Here is a 16,097-nt window from a genome sequence, read left to right as displayed (position 1 = left end):
TAGCTCTTATAACTTAATTTAACTTGTTTCTCTTCATGTATGTTTTGCCTTGGGGATTTTTATTTTTCTTTTGTTCTGTATGTCTTACTGTGTCTGGCTGCCTGGCTGGTCTTGGACATTTCTTTCTCTTTCTCCCTTGTTCTTTCTCTCTCTTTTTTTCTCTTCTCTCCTCCTACTTATTCTCTCTGCCTGCCAGCCCCTTCTATCCCCCTGCTGCCTAGCTATTGGCCATTCAGCTTTTTATTAGACCAGTCAGGTCCCTTAGGCAGGCAAGGCAATACACCTTTAACATCATTAAACAAATGCAGCATAAACAAATGTAATACATCTTTATGTAGTTAAAGTACTATTCTACAACACAGAGCTTGTGGGATATTTGTTTCAGTGTGTTTTCAAATTGTACAGGAATATGAAGATGAGTTGGACAGTCACTTCTCTTTAAGATTTATGGTAGGTCACATTTTAACTAGTGACTGAATAAATGCTTTTTTTAAAATCAAATTTTGTTTTATTTAATGGTACGGGTGGTGGTGAATGTATATATGTTCTGTGGTACATGAATGGATATCAGAGGACAACTTGTGTGAGTTAGCAATCACTTTCTACTCTGTCAGTCCTGGGGTTAGAACTCAGGTCATCAGGCTTGGCTGCAGGTGCCCTTATCCACTGAGCCATGTCCCTGCCTGGCAAATGCTCCTTGAGACTGGTTTAAATGTTACTGAGTGATTTGATCTCTGAGGTTCATAGGATGACACCAAGGAGTCACATGGTTTGTTTTGGCCTCTGACATGTTAGGTCAGATAGTTCTTTGTGCTGGGGTTGGGGCATTGTAGGATAGTTAACACCCCTGACTCCCCAATCCCACTCACTAAATGCCTTACTCGGTAGCTATAAGAGCAAAATTATTCTTGGCTGAGAACCTCCGTGTGATATTATGGTAGGTGCCACAGGATTCCTGGGACAATTTGATCTAGTATGCACACGTTATTTTTCTGATAATTCTTAAGAAAGTCTATAACGTGTAGTCAGCAGATAAAGCTCCTGTCCCTGTTTGACTTACTCATTCAGTAAATAGGGGCCATCTGCTCTGCACTAAGTCCTGCAGAAGTACAAAATGCAGCCATGGTGCTGCTCCCATAAGCTGGCATTTAGGGAGAACAAGGAAGGCAAGAAAGGTCTGTGTTAGGTTGGACATTCAAGGACTGACCCATTGAAGGATAGCATTTGAGGTGAGGTCCAAGGGACAAGAGGGTCCAGTTGGGTGTATCTGGGAGCTTGGTGCTTCAGGCAGAGGCAGTAGAAGGTGCAAAGGTCATGATGCAGGAGAAAACTCCATGGAGTCAGAGGTGGGCAGGGCAAGGTGGGCTGTGTTGTGGGGAGATAAAGACCCCATTGAGGTGGACGGCGGTGGACAAATTCTAGGGATTATATATATGATCATATATGTAACACGTACAGTAATTTTCAAACATTCTATTATATCTCTGTACTGGCTGGTTTTATGGTCAGCTTGACCTAAGCTACAGTCACTAGAGAACAAGGAGTCTCAGTTGAGGAAATGCCTCTGTGAGATCCAGCTGTGAGGCATTTTCTCAATTAGTGATCAATGGGGGAGGGCCCAGCTCATGGTGGGTGGGGCCATGCCTGGGCTGGTGGTCCAGGGTTCTATAAAAAAGCAGACATAGCAAACAAGGGTAAGCAAGCCAGTAAGCATCACCTCTCCATTGTTTCTGCATCAGCTCCTGCCTCCAGATCCTGCACTGTTTGAGTTCCCATCCTGACTTCCTTTGATAATAAACAGTGATAAGGAAGTGTAAGACAAATAAACCCTTTCCTCCCCAAGTTGCTTTTTGGTCATGGGGTTTCATCACAGCAATAGAAACCCTAACTAGAACAGCTTGGTAACAACTTGGTACCAGGGACTGGGGTATGGATGTGATAGGTTGGACCATGTTTTTGTTTGGAGTAATACAGACTTGGGGAGTTTGGGTTAAGAAAGCGGTGGAATGCTTTAAGGGCGGCTTCATAGGGCATCCTAGTAGGAGCATAGAAGACAGTGGTGCTGAGAGAGATTTGAACTGTGGGGTCCTGGTTTCAGAGGAGAAGAATATTAATATGCGGCCTAGAGATAGTTCTTGTGACATTTTGGTGAAGAGTGTGGCTGCTTTTGGCCCTCATCCAAAGAGTCTGTGTGAGGCTAACGTGAAGAGATTTGGATTAATTTTGTTGGCAGAGGAAATCTAGCAACAACCTAGTTTTGACTGTCATGTGGTTACTAGTGTTCATGCTGATAAAGATTTATAATGAAAAGGAGCAAGCTGAGAGAAAAGGAGCACCAGGAAGTGGAATGGAGCTAAGTCCTGTGTTCAAGGAGATAAACAGAAATGGAATAAAGGGTATGGTGCCCTCAAGGCAAGTTCCTACCCAGCTAAGTTTCCAATTTGTGGAAAGGAATGTAAGAAAAGCTTAGAACAGGGTGTGGTGGTGCATGCCTTTAGTCCCAGCACGCTGAAGGCAGAGGCTGGCAGATCTCTGAGTTTGAGGCCAGCCTGGTCTGCAGAGCAAATTCCAGAAACAGTCAAGCTTAGGCAGTGAAGGTAACCATCAAAAACCAGAAAGCTGATGAAGATGTAATTGAATGAGGGAGTCATGTTCCAGCCCCAGCAAGCAGCAGAACTTAGCAGCTTCGGCCATGTGATTCTGGCTTTAGAGTTAAGGATGGAATTTGCCTCTTCACCTAAAGAACCCGCTGAGCTCAGGCATGTGTCAGAGGTGTCCCTGGAGAGGCCATTGTGTGGAACTGTGAAGATGAAGCCTGGATTGCCTTGGAGACCCTAAGATGTCAGAGATGCCAAAGTCTGGGATATCTGCTGAGGAGAGCTGCTAACAGGGAGTGGACACAACCCAAGAGAAAGAAGTGAGTAGCAGTCAGCAAAGCAGAAAGGAGTTGATATAGAGAGACTTTTGATATCAGATGTGGAGATGAAGAGTTTGGAGTTCGCCCAGCTGGTTTTTTGTTTTGCTTTGGTCCAGTATTTCCTCACTATGCTCCCTTCCCTATGTTTTGGAATGATAATGTATATCCTGTGCCATTGTATGTGGTCTGCTTTTGGATTTTTTTTTTAAGATTTATTTATTATGTGTACATTATTCTGCCTACATGTATGCCTGCAGGAAGAGGGCGCCAGATCTCATTACAAATGGTTGTGAGCCACTATGTGGTTGCTGGGAATTGAACTCAGGACCTCTGGAAGAACAGCCAGTGCTCTTAACCTCTGAGCCATCTCTCCAGCCCTTTTTTTGTTTTTTTGAGACAGGGTTTCTCTGTGCTTTTTGATTTTGATTTTTCTGGGGATTATAGTTAAGAGATTGCATGACTCTCAGAAGAGACTTTGAACTTTAGATTTTTAAATAAGTTTGAGACTGCTATTGACTATGGGGACTTCTGAAGTTGAACTGAATGCATTTTTGCAGTATGATATGGCTACGAAGTCTTTGGGGGCCAGGGAATGTAATGTGATGGTTTGAATAGCCCCCAAGGTTGTGACACTATTAGGAGGTGTGGCCTTATTGGAGTAGGTGCGATCTTGTTGAAGGAAGTATGTCACTTTGGAGGCAGGCTTTAAGGTCTCATCTATGCTCAGGCCACGCTCAGTGAGACAGACTACTTCCTGTTGGCTGCACAAGATGTAGAACTCTCAGCTACCTCTCCAGCACCATGTCTGCCGGCATGCTACCATGTTCCACCATGATGATAATGGACTAAACCTCTGAAAATGAAAATATAAGCCACCCCATTAAATAGTTTTCTTTATAAGAGTTGCTATGGCCATGGTGTCTCTTTACAGCAATACAAACCCCAACTAAGACAATATCATATAAATAAGATTTTTTTCTTTAACTTCCCTAAGCAAATGTAAAGACTGTAAATCCTCCAAACTTCAATAGCACATCTCAGAGCTTTCCATTACATTCACTTCTGTGGTCCCCACCTACAGATATGAGAGCTGATTTTAGCTGGGCTTATTGTCCACAATAGGCCACCCAGTCTCAGAGTTTCTACCCCATTCCCATGCTGTGTCAGTGGCCAAATGTCCTAAATGGTGACTGAGATAGGGCAGCCAGGCAAAGCCATGTCCTCTTTTTTGGTGTCTGTGCATCATGGCTCTACATTGAGTGACACCAAGTCACTGCAAAAGACAGATCTGTTGAATCAGTCAAGGATAGGAAGGAAGGAAGGAAAGAAGGAAGGAAGGAAGGAAGGGGAAAGGAAGGGTAGGCAATGGTCCTTTAAGGTGTCAGGAAGGCTACTGGGAAGGATGAAATACATCATTCCAGGTCATAGTGACTCAGAGCAGAGTGTCATGTCATTATCCAGGATGGGGACACTGAGGCCCAAAGGGGGTTGGCAGTTTGTCCAAGGATCCCATGTGCCTCCATGAGGTCAGATTCTGAAACTGGCTCTCAACTGCTGTGTTGTCTCTTGAAGGAGATGAGATGGAGATGGAAGAGAGGGAGATGGGAAAGGGGGTGGGGAGGAAGAGAAGAGAGAGATGAGGAGGAATGGAGGAAGAGGAGAGAGAGAGAGTGTGTGCTCAAGCTAGGACTCACTGGGCTAGAGTACTTCTTTTGGACACCTCTTCCTTTTGTATAAAGCTCAAAGCTTCAGGCTACCTCGGATCTTGCAGTGGAGGGCCTAGGGGAGGTGTTGGCCAGACATTGGGCTGGATCAGATGATACAGCCACTTATATTTCTGCTGTCCTTTATTCTTGTGGCCCCTTCCCTGATGGCCAGGGTGTCTCTTGGTCATCTGACCCTTGGGCCACAGGGCTTGTGTCCGAAGAGCACCTGCCAGCCTTGCTACTCTGGATGTCTTTGTACATCTCTCCCTTCCTGCAGCAGATGGGATGCAGGGCTCCTTTGTTGCTATGGGAGAGGGTGTAAAAGAGCTGGGAGGAGGCAAAGCCTTAAGGGAGCATGGGTTTCTTCTGGACAACATTCTGGCATTTAAAGAAATGTTTAAAATTTCTTTTCATACAGTGTATTTTGATCATATTCTTTTCCCTCTCCCAACTCCTCCATGATCCTGTGTAGTTGATTATTTTACTCTTTTGGGTGGGTAGGGGGCTGCCACCAAGCTCCCAAATAAATACACAGAGGAGACTTATTCTTATTTATGAATGCCCAGTCTTAGCTTGGCTTGTTTCTTGCCAGCTGTTCTTAAATTATCCTGTCTATCTTTTGCCTCTGGGCTTTTACCTTTCTCTATTTCTATATACCTTTCTTCTTACTCTGTGGCTGGCTGTGTGGCTGGGTGGCTGGCCCGTGGAGTCCTCCTCTCCTTTTCTTGCTTCTGATCTCCTCTTCCCAGATTTCTCCTTCTATTTATTCCCTCTACTTGCTAGCCCTGCCTATTCTTTCTCCTGCCTTGCTATTGGCCATTCAGCTCTTTATTAGATCAATTAAGTGTTTTTGACAGACAAAGTAACACAGCTTCACAGAGTTAAACAAATGTAACATAAAAGAATGCAACACATATTTGCATCAGTAAACAAATATTCCATAGAATAAATGAATGAAACACATCTTAAAATAATATTCCACAACAATCCTCTCCACCTCCCTACCTACTCACCTTTATGCACTCTCTCAAAAACAAAAACAGCAAAAAAAGGTCAAAAGCAAACAAACAAAAATACCAATAAGACAAAAAGTACCAAAACAGAAACTTCACACACACACACAAAAAACATGGGGTTCATTTTGTGTTGGCCAACTTCTGAGCATGGGGTTCCACCCTGGAGTGTAGTTGATATATTCACTGACACTCCATTAGAGAAAACAGATTTTCCCTTTCCCAGTAGGTATCATCGCAGGTAGCTTCTTGGTCAGGAGTGGGACTTTGTGTCCATGTTTCCTTCTCCACTGGCACTTTATACTTAAGCAAATGGGCATGGGGCTTAGCTGTCCACACGTGTTTGGAAGGTCTGCGCTTGTTCGTGCGTGGGGCTTACTGTGAAGATGGAAGCATCCTTGCAGACTGACTCTCTTGTTTTAGCACACCCTTGTGGTGTAAGGGAAGTGAGGTGTTCTCTTGACTCAGGTGGCCCAGGATTAGTCTGGAGAGCCCCAAATGTCCAGCGTAGGAATGGCCCTGTCCACTGAGTCATCCGGGCCTGGTATTCCACACTGCCCTGGTGACTTGGGTGGGTCCCTTCAGAGCTTCCCAGAGCCTCGGCTTCCTTGTCTGTAAGGTGAGGATGATGGTACCCAGGCCTCAACACCACTTCTTGTTAGAAATTTTATTCTTTATTTTGTTATGGTGTTTATTTGTTTTCTGAGACAGGATCTCACTGTGGATTACAGGCTGGTCTTAAATTCATGATCTTTTAGCTTCAGTTTGTGGAAGCTGAAATTCTATTAGTGTGAGTGTCGTACCAGTGCTGCCATGAGAGGATGTAAAGCTCCCTCCCCTCTTCATCAACATCAGTTACTTTGACCATTGCTGTGACCAAAATATCAGATGGGTGTGTGGGGAAGTGTTACTGGGGAAATTGGGACTCTCTTTTGAGGTTAGAGTTTTGTTAATGAAAGAATTTAGAAGCAGACACAAAGGACAATTTTATTAGAGTTTAAGAGAAAGACAGCTGGGGGGAGCAGGAGGAGGGATGAGAGGGGGATCTGTGGTTGGTATGTAAAATGAATAAAAAAAATTAAAAAAAAAAAGAGAAAAACAGCAGAGCAAGGGAACTGTAAATCTTAGACTAGGGAGATGAAGGAGAGGGAGAGCCAGGCCTCTTCTGTTGGAGGTCAGCAAGTAACCACTGGGTAGAAGTGTGTGTGTGTGTGTGGGTGGGGGGGTGTAGAGCATCAGAAGATGGGTGAAAAGGTCCCGAGTGTCAGGAACAAATGCCCATGCTTTGGTCAGTATCTGAAAGGAAAAGAGGTAGAAAAGAAGAAGAGGCAGTTACATTTGTCAAGAGTTAGGAGCCACATGGTAGAGGCTCTGCAGCCTTGTCTTATGGAAGCTTGGCATGGGGGTTGGGGGGGCTGAGGGGGTGGGAGTGTGGGGGAAGTGGGGAGGGAATGTGACCAAAGAAGGGGCTTCTGGGAAGGACACAGGGATAATCAATCCCCCCCCCCTCCTAGGCAATGTCTTCAGGTGACTCAGATTTCTTGGTGATGGTTGTGGTGTGTGTGTGTGTGTGTGTGTGTGTGTGTGTGTGTGTGTGTGTGTGGACTCTTGGCTGGGTGACTAATAGGCCTAGTTGGATTAACTCTTAATAGGAGGAGACAGTAATCCATAATGTTTTGGGACCTTACCCAAATGTGAGTATAGCACTTAAATTCTGTTCTTTTGGGTGGGAGGAAGTAGCTTGGCCTTAATGGGCCTCAACTAAACCCTGGAGCCTCCACTCTTTCATGTGGTAATTTAAATTCTGAAGAGTAGCAAAGCTGTTTTGCCCTGGGAAACAGGAGGTGGAGTCCAAAGGCCTCAATAATGGCCTTAAGGCTACCGCTGCAGAAGCGTTTGTTTTGGCTCACAGTTTGAGGGGATGGAGTCCATCACTGTGAGGAAGCCTGGCAGTGGGAGCAGGAGCCAGAGGTCATTCTGCAGTCAGGGAACAGACAGTGAACAAAGGTGGGTAGAGGTGGGCTATTAGAGCTCAGATCCCATGTGCAGTGACTTATTCCTCCAAGTTGCCACCTCCTGAAGGTGGAGGAGACAGCACAACCTCCCCCAACAGCACTAACAGTGGGGACCAAGAGCAGCTCGGGAGCAAGTGCTCTAACAAGGCTGAAACCCTGGGTCTGTGCACCGACATCCTCAGTGATGTTAGCTTCTCCAGTGGAAGCTGAAGGGACACAAGTCCTGGCACAGTCTGCATTCGTCAAATTGACACAACCCTAGACATATCTGGGAAGAAGGAATCTTAGCTGAAGGATTGCCTCCATCCAGTTGGCCTGTGGGTGTGTCTACGGTGTAATTTTTGAGTGCTGATTTTGTGTGTGGGCCCAGCCCACTGTGGGCAGCACCGTCCCTAGGCAGGTGGTCCTGGGCTGTGTAAGAAAGGTAGCTGAGCAAGCCAGGGGAAGCAAGTCAATGTGTAGCATTTCTCTGTGGACTCTACTTCAGTCCCTGACCTCCCTTGACTATGGACTGTAACCTGTAACCTTTCTCGCTCAAGTTGTTCTAGTCAATAAGAGAAAGCAAACCAGGACCACTTTTTAGAGACCACATGATGTTCTGTGGTCCCTGGGAGGATGAAAACCTCCTTTCTAATCAGGATTAGAACAGGAGAGTGTGTTTAACTCCAGCTTTGAGGGATGCAGGGACTTAAATTGGGGAGTGAAGAGACGGGCTGGCCATGGGTAGAAATGGTTAAGGGGCAATCCAGGACCAGGAAGGGCAAAGTCTTCATGCTTCATGCAGCTTAAGCAGGTACCTAGAACAGATGAGGCAGGGTGGGTCCCGAGAGGTATGTCTGGGACCCCTGAATAAAGTCAGTACACTGGGGCTTGGTGGTGGTGGCGCACACCTTTAATCCCAGCACTCAGGAGGCAGAGCTAGGCAGATCTCTGAGGTCAGCCTGGTCTACAGAGTGAGATCCAGGACAGGCACCAAAAACTACACAGAGAAACCCTGTCTTGGAAAAACAAAAACAAAACAAAACAAAACAAAAAAAGAGCATTGGCTGCTGGACAGTGGTGGCGCACACCTTTAGTCCCAGAACTTGGGAGGCAGATGCAGGCGGATCTCTGAGTTCAAGGCCAGCCTGGTCTGCAGAGTGAGTTCCAGGACAGCAAGGACTAGACAGAGAAACCTTGTCTTGAAAAATAAAAATAAATAAATAAATAAATAAATAAATAAATAAATAAAGAAAGAAAGAAAGAAAGAAAGGAAGAAAAAGAAAGAGAAAGAAAGTCAGTAGACTGAAGTATGATCCTAATTCGTCTCAACAAATAAAAACCTGGGGTCAGATATTAGGGGGTGAAAGCTGAAAGATCAGAGAAACAGAGCAGCCAACCACCAGAGACTTTCTTACCTCTACAAAATCTCAGACCGTTCCTTGTGGTGAGCCACAAGAATATGCTATAGGGAGTCTAGCTGTATATAATAAGCTATACTTTGACCGACCAAGAGTCTGTCAAATGGGAAGCCATTTATCATGGAATATTTGGTGTTATACAGCTTTAATATTCAGCTGCCCTTGTTATGAATTTCTTGTGCTCATAATTTCCATAGAACGTGTATGTATGAGCACCCTGCTCGGGCCAGTACTTGGATAAAGTAACATAGGCAGAGCCTTCTGCCTCCGAGCTCCCAGCCCCCCTTTTTAGCATTTGAATTGGGTATCTGCCTTTTGCAAATTTCCCCTTTAGTTAGGGCCAGCCCCCCAAAAAGCATGGAAGGACTAGTGGGGACAGAATAGCTCAGACCATCCCTTGCCTTCAGGTCTAATGGCATTCCAGAGCTATTGACTGAAAACAAAGGTTTTTGCATATCGAGGTGAAGTGAAGGGTGAGGCAGGATTCCAGGGAGAGAGTCTTGCATGGCTGGGAGAGAAAGAACAAGGCAGTTTTTTAGTAGATGGTAGACAGAACCGCATGACCAGAGAGAAGAGAGGAAGACAGAGATTCTGTGGATGGTAAGGCAGAATAGCTCAGGTTGAGGAGTGAGGAGCAAGGAAAAGTTTCTTGTAGATTGTAGGTGAATCAGATCAGGAGAGGAGAAGGGGAAGAGAAGATGGAGGATGAAGGAACAGGAGACGGAGATGAGATCGAAAGCATAAGGGCTTAGTTGTGACTAGGCCTATGAGGGGACAGAAAAAGTAGGTGCAGAGAGGAACTGAGAGTCAGGACGGAACTGAAGCTGTATAGATAGAATTTTGTCATAGAGGAATAAAGTAAACGGACAAAGGAGCGTGGTGTATGAAGATTCCTTTCCCTCAAATACCCCATGCCTAACATAGCATCTTCCCCAGGACTCTGGGAGGAATTTTCTCAGGGCTGGGACTTGGGAAAATTCTGTTAGATCCTGTCTCTGTGAATTCTTCGACTGAGTGGGGGAGATCCTGTCTTTACCAACCCTCAGACTGAATGGGGTGGGGCGAGATCCCCGCCTGCCTTATATTCCTGTCTTCATCTCCCCAGTGCTGGGATTAAAGGCGTGTGCCACCATCACCTGGTTCTGTTTCTCCTGTAGCCCAGGGTGGCCTTGAACTCCTCATCTTCCTGCTTCCTCCTCCCAAGTGCTGAGATTAAAGGTGTGTGCCACCACTGCCTGACCTTATGGTTAACTAGTGACTAGCTCCACCCGCTGATCTCCAGGCAAGCTTTATTTGTCAGAACTCAAACAAAACATCATACAACAGGAGACTGCTCAAACAGCAGAAAGAAGGGGGAAGGGACCCGGCAGGAGAGACACTTTGTAGATTGATTAAAAAACGTGGTTAATTTTCCTTTCTGAAATGTTTAAATGCATAGAAAAGTAGGAAAATTCAGTAAACCTGTGTGTGGCTGTTCTCCAGCTTCAGCAGGGATGAATCTGTGGCTGTGGTCAGTTTTATTTAATCCCACCTCTATTTACTTCAGCCTTCCATAGAATTCTGTGGCGAATCCAAGGCATTGTGTTACTTAATGGCCAGCTCAGTGGGGGAGTCCTGTGACCTTTTTTGGGGTGGAACTGATGGCCCTGCCCCCTGGGCCTTGTTTTGTGTTGCTCATATAGCAAGCTGTTTCGGGGCATGATTGTTTACTATTTTGTTTTGTTTTGTTTTGTTTTTGAGACAGGTTGGCTTTTAACCATATCTTTACTTTTCAGCTTCCCAAGGACTGGGATCACAGGCATGTGGCACCTTGCTTGGCTGACTGTCCTTGTCCTGGGGGATGGTGAGTCTCTCGAGGGCGTAAGATCAACCCTCCAGGTCATCTCCTCCGGACAGCGCCCTATGGGGTGACCATTAGCATGAGTAGCTGACTATTGCTGGACTGATGTAGATGAAACTCCAAGTGATAGAATTGGTATTATAAAGGACTTACTAATAGATTTTCTTAGGAGACATTGAGTCACACAAGTAGAGTTTAAATACGGAGCATGACCTCTGAAATACCCCAAAGATAAATAGTGTGTTAACAGGCCTGTTAGAGATAAGTGAAATTTAGGATGCTAGGGTGTGAATGTGTACTCACCAGGAGTGACTGACTGATATACTTAGACTGATTCCCATGATGAAGGAGACAGCTTTGGCTCACAACCAGCCATTAGGTTTTTCCCAAACCAAAGACATATCTCTAAGGGGCAGCTAGGGGTGGGGGCGGGTACAGAGTAGGGTCACAACCACTGTTAAATCCAGGTCTGTCATTAAATCCTTTGTGCTCTTATCAGGAAAACCATAATTCTGCTAGGTGGACAAGATGACCCCAGGTAACAACTGATCAAAAGAGAACAACACTGATGTATTTAAATTATAATTCTGGCAATATGTAATATCTTTGCTGTGTAAATCTCCTAGCTGCCTAAGTGGCCAGACTTGCAGTCCACTGTCTCTGTTTTAATTGTTCTAAAGATTACCTGGATCCAGGACCCGAAGGAGATTTAAGGATGACAGTTTATGTAAAATGCATAAGCCCAAGGTGTATATAAACTAGCAGAATCTGCTGGGGGCAGATTGGGCATTAGCTGAGAGCTGGACAAGCATTATTCAAGAGTTCTTCCTTCATCTGTAAGTGTGTGGAGTGATTTTCAGTAGGAAGGGATATTATTTCTATAACAGGAAAAGGAGGCCTACCCCTATGTCTTCTTTGGTCTATGGCAACTCCAACGGCAGACTGTTTTTCTGCCCTGACTACTCTCTGCTAGGTTGCCAAATACAGTACAGACCACTCACTTAACTTTACATTTCAGAAAATAACAACCATGACATTAACATAAGTATGTCCCATATATTGCACGGGATGTACTTATACTAAGAGATTATTTGTTTTCTTAGTATATTTCCCTGACATCCAAATTGAATCAGGAATCTGGCCTTCATTTTGTTGTAGCTACATCTAGTCATGATGTTTACCAGAAGCCCTGGTGTTGTAGAATATTATTTTAAGGTGTGTTACTTTTGTTTATGTTGTATTTGTTTAACTCTGTGAAGCTGTGTTACTGTGCCTGTCTAAAACACCTGATGGTCTAATAAAGAGCTGAATGGCCAATAGCAAGCCAGGAGAAAGAATAGGTGGGGTTGGCAGGTAGTATAAATAGAAGGAGAAATTTGGGAGGAGAAGTAGCCAGAGAAGGAGGAGGACTCTAGGGATCAGTCACCCAGCTACATAGCCAGCCACAGAGTAAGAGTAAGATTTACAGAAGTAAGAGAATGGGAAAAGCCCAGAGACAAAAGGTAGATGGGATAATTTAAGAAAAGCTGGCAAGAAACAAGCCAAGCTAAGGCTGTGCATTTATAAGTAATAAGTCTCTCTGTGTGTAATTTATTTGGAAGCTGAGTGGCAGGCCCCCACCAAAGATCAGAAACAAACACCACCACCATGGAGTGCAAAGCCCTTGACCTGAGATAATGTTTCTTAGAGTACAGTCCATAGTGGGTCCTCAACATTGGCATCCCCAGGTTCAAAGTGAAAGATTGTAGGCATTTAGAATGCAGAGCCCATGTCGGGCATCCTTCTAATGGAAGCTATTGACCTTGAGGATAAAGCCAGTGGCCTTTGGAATGTTGCCCTTAATGACATCATCTGACACTCCAGCTCACCGGTTCTGTTGGTCAGTTAGAGTTTAGGACCTGTGACAAAAGATGTAGACTACATTAAGTACTTCAGAACTGGTACAAAGTGTCCCTTCTTAGGGTGTCTGTTGCTCACCCTAGGCTTCCATGGCGGTGTGCATGCGTTCTGCAGTGCTCTTGGCCCTGGGCTCTGCGTTTGTGGCCCTTGGGGCGCTACACTTGCCCGCCCGCACCTGTTTCTGCGCTCATTGCAGTCTGTGAACCAGAGACTTTATTCTCCAAGCAGGATTCGCCAGTTACGGAGGGGCGGGGCCTGGTGGTGGAGGGCCACGTGTGCTGGAGCTAAGCAGGAAGTGACTGCAGGAGTGGAGCCCGGCGAGTCTGTGGCTTTCGGGGCTGATGGAAGTGGAGAGGGGGCTGGAGAGGGCACCCTAGTGAGTCGCCTTTTCTCTCCTTCAGGCCTGGGGTGCCGCGCAGTCACAAGAGCGTGCAGCTGTCTTGAGATTGCAAAGGGTTGCCCTAGGGAGGGCAGGTCTTGGAGGAGCCGCAGGGGGCTGTGGCAGGTGGCAGAGGAGGGTGGGTGCTCAGGCCCCCTCTGCTCCACCCTCGGATGAGCTGGAGACAGCGTTCTGCGGCCTCTCACTGCACAGCCAAGGGCCTCTTCATTCATTGTTTCACGGTGGTGTGTAGGGGACGAGGGATCGCTGGGAGCCAATGGCAGCAGTTCAGAGGTCCCTCCCACTCCCCCTGCAGCTGATCTGGGGGAGGCCTGAGAGTCGGCAGGGCGCCTGCTTAGAGAACTTTTTCGCATTCATACTGGCAGCTCCAGATCCTGTCTCCAGGGCGTCTCTGTCTAGTAGAATCTGGCCTGCGCGTTCTGTGCGAGCTCACTGAAGCCAGGCGGTGCCTTACTTGAACTAAACCAGCGTCTTGAGGTGGGGGAGGCAACAGATTTAAAAGAGGAGGGAAACAGAACAACAGGACTGAAGGAAATGTGGCTTTACAGGAGGGTGGCTGCTCTGTGTAGTGAGTGCATAGACACAGCTCGGTGATGACTTTTTTGAAGTTAGGGTGAGCGGGAGATGGTCCTCTCTCCTGGTCAATGGTCCAGTTTGTGATGCTAATATCCGGCCCTTGAGGAAGTCTGAAGCAGACTGCCTGGCATGGTTTGGAGGTGCTGTGGCTGGCATGTCCTGTTCCTAAGAGCTTATTGGTCTGTTAGGTACTTGGGACAGCTGGTGCCAGTCTCCTATAGGGCAGGACTCACTAAACCATTGGTGTTGTGTAGAAACTGGTCCGGCTTTATGTACTTGGCTGTGTGTAGGGATTCCCCATGGAACACTCAGCAAGTGTGGCGCCACCTGCGACTCTGCACTTTAAGTAGATGGAATGCATTTGGTAGAGTGCTTGCCTACACATTGTGCACCAAGCTCTGAGTTTGAGCCCCAGCAATGCATAAACCAGGGATGGTAGCACACAGCTGCAATCCCAGCATTTGGGAGGTGGAAGCGGGAAGGATCAGGAGTTGAAAGTTATCCTCTGCAACCCAGTAAGTGCCAGGCTACATTAAAACAGCAACAACAACAAAAAGAAACTAAGCAGAACTACTGGCCCTCACCACTCTTTGAGTAGCTGGAGTTTTCAAACAGTGAATGGAGGGTACCGGGCTCGCTTGGGATAGGCACTATAGCTGGCGGATGGACAGGGTATGGTTTCAGTCTTCCTCTACATCCCTCTTCATCTCAGGTGCTCAGTTATACACTGAGTTTAGGAGAGTGTTTTCCTATGCCACCAGGTGCCACGATCACCCACAACTCCCTTCTGTGTGATTTTGCTGGTTTGTACTTGGAGGGGGTGGTGTGTTTTATGCCATGATCCGTCTTGGATAGCTAGGACTGAGAAGCTTTTAGCTTGGTGTCTGTCTTTGTAAATACTTAACGTTTTACTTCACCAGCAACTGGGAATGATCAGTGTGTTAGTGGTCCAGGGTCTCAGTTTCAAAACAAACACAAGTTCCTCTTATTTTATTTTTTGACATAGGATCTCATTATGTAACCCTGGTTGGCCTGAAACTCGCTACGTAGACCAGGCTAGCCTCAAACTTGCAGGGATCTGCTTGCATTTGTCTCTAAGTGCTGGGACTAAAGATGTGTGTCACCATGCCCAGCACACACCACTCTCTTGAGGTTGGCTTGACTTGGGGATGTTGTAAAAGACTATTTGTTTACTTGCAATTATTTCTTTTTAATTATTAATTTGTGCAAGTCACTGTCTTGAGTTCCTACATCCAGGGTGTCCAATCTGCACCCCACTATAGAGATGAGTACACAAAATAGTAAACTCACTTAAACATTGTGAGATTTGGGAAAGGGTGCATTTTAAAACTACCTTTTAGTTTGTTTCTTTAGTGTGTTTGTGTGTGGGGCTGATTCATTCCATGGTGCAGATGTATCGGTCAGAGGATGGCATGTTGGTCTTGCCCTCGTGTGGTTATTGGGAGTTAAACTGAGGTGGTTAGGCTTGAAGTTTTTGTTGTTTTTATTTAATTGTGCAGTTCTCATAACATAACAACAATGTCCGGTTGAAATGCCAAAAAGTTACATATATTCGGAATCTGAATCCATAAGTGACTTTACCTAACACAGGGGCTCCGCTGGGCTCATGTGAGCCCACAGCCTTTTCTGAATGTGGATTGGGTACAGGGCTCTGTCCACACTCTGTCATGGTTTCCTCTAAGGCCAGCAGTGGGAACTTCAGCCCTTGATATACAGGCACATCATTCCTGGCTGCTCAGCACTGAGGGAGCTGAGCCAGGTGGGGTCAGGTCCAGTCCTGTGGGTGCTGGCGGGTGAAAGGGGAGCTGAATGAAGCCTTTCAGTTGAGGCCCCACACCTAGCGTGTGCCAGGGCACAGGGCTGCTTCACAAGTGGACTTCCCTGCTTTGTAACTTTCCACAGGAGAAGCCTGACGCTGTCATTTCAGGTCTAGGAGGGAACGGGCTGGTTAGGGTCTCAGTGTTGAGCATGGTTAAGTCTGAGAGAGGGCTCTTTCTTTTCTTTGTGGACTATGTTGCCCCTTTACCATCAGCAGGAGTGTGCTGAGCTTCAGGGCAAGCGCCGTTCACAGTTTTATTTCCTTGTGTTCTCTGGTTCTCCTGTCCGGGAAAACTGGCTCCTTCTCATTCAGCAAGTAGTTTCCAGGGGGTGCCCATGCCCCTTTCCACCAGGTTGTGGGAAAGTGTCATCTCCATCCTCAAGCAGTTAAGGATATAGAGACGAAGAAGGCAGCAAAGATATGTGTTTGGACGTGGTGGGGGATCATGGAAGGCTTTGTCACAGAGTTGGCATCAGATGGGCCTCTGAGGA

At 46.2% G+C, this 16,097-nt stretch overlaps 1 protein-coding gene across 3 annotated transcripts in view; it reads left to right on the top strand.

Moving 5' to 3' along the window:
- The window catches only part of Slc39a11 (solute carrier family 39 member 11), a 440,696-nt gene that overhangs the window by 76,418 nt on the left and 348,181 nt on the right, over nucleotides 1–16,097 (top strand). Inside the window, exon 1 of one of the 3 annotated variants that reach the window (XM_059272058.1) lies at nucleotides 13,052–13,166. The exons of the other annotated variants lie outside the window; for them this stretch is intronic. The gene's annotated coding sequence lies outside the window, so the exon portion shown is untranslated. Of the gene's footprint in view, nucleotides 1–13,051; nucleotides 13,167–16,097 lie in introns of those variants that run through there. 3 annotated transcript variants of the gene reach the window in all.

Source organism: Peromyscus eremicus, chromosome 8a (assembly GCF_949786415.1).
Source record: "Peromyscus eremicus chromosome 8a, PerEre_H2_v1, whole genome shotgun sequence".
In the NCBI taxonomy this organism is placed as follows: Eukaryota; Metazoa; Chordata; class Mammalia; order Rodentia; family Cricetidae; genus Peromyscus; species Peromyscus eremicus.
Note: the sequence above shows the minus strand (reverse complement) of the source record. Positions and strands in the feature narration are given on the sequence as shown.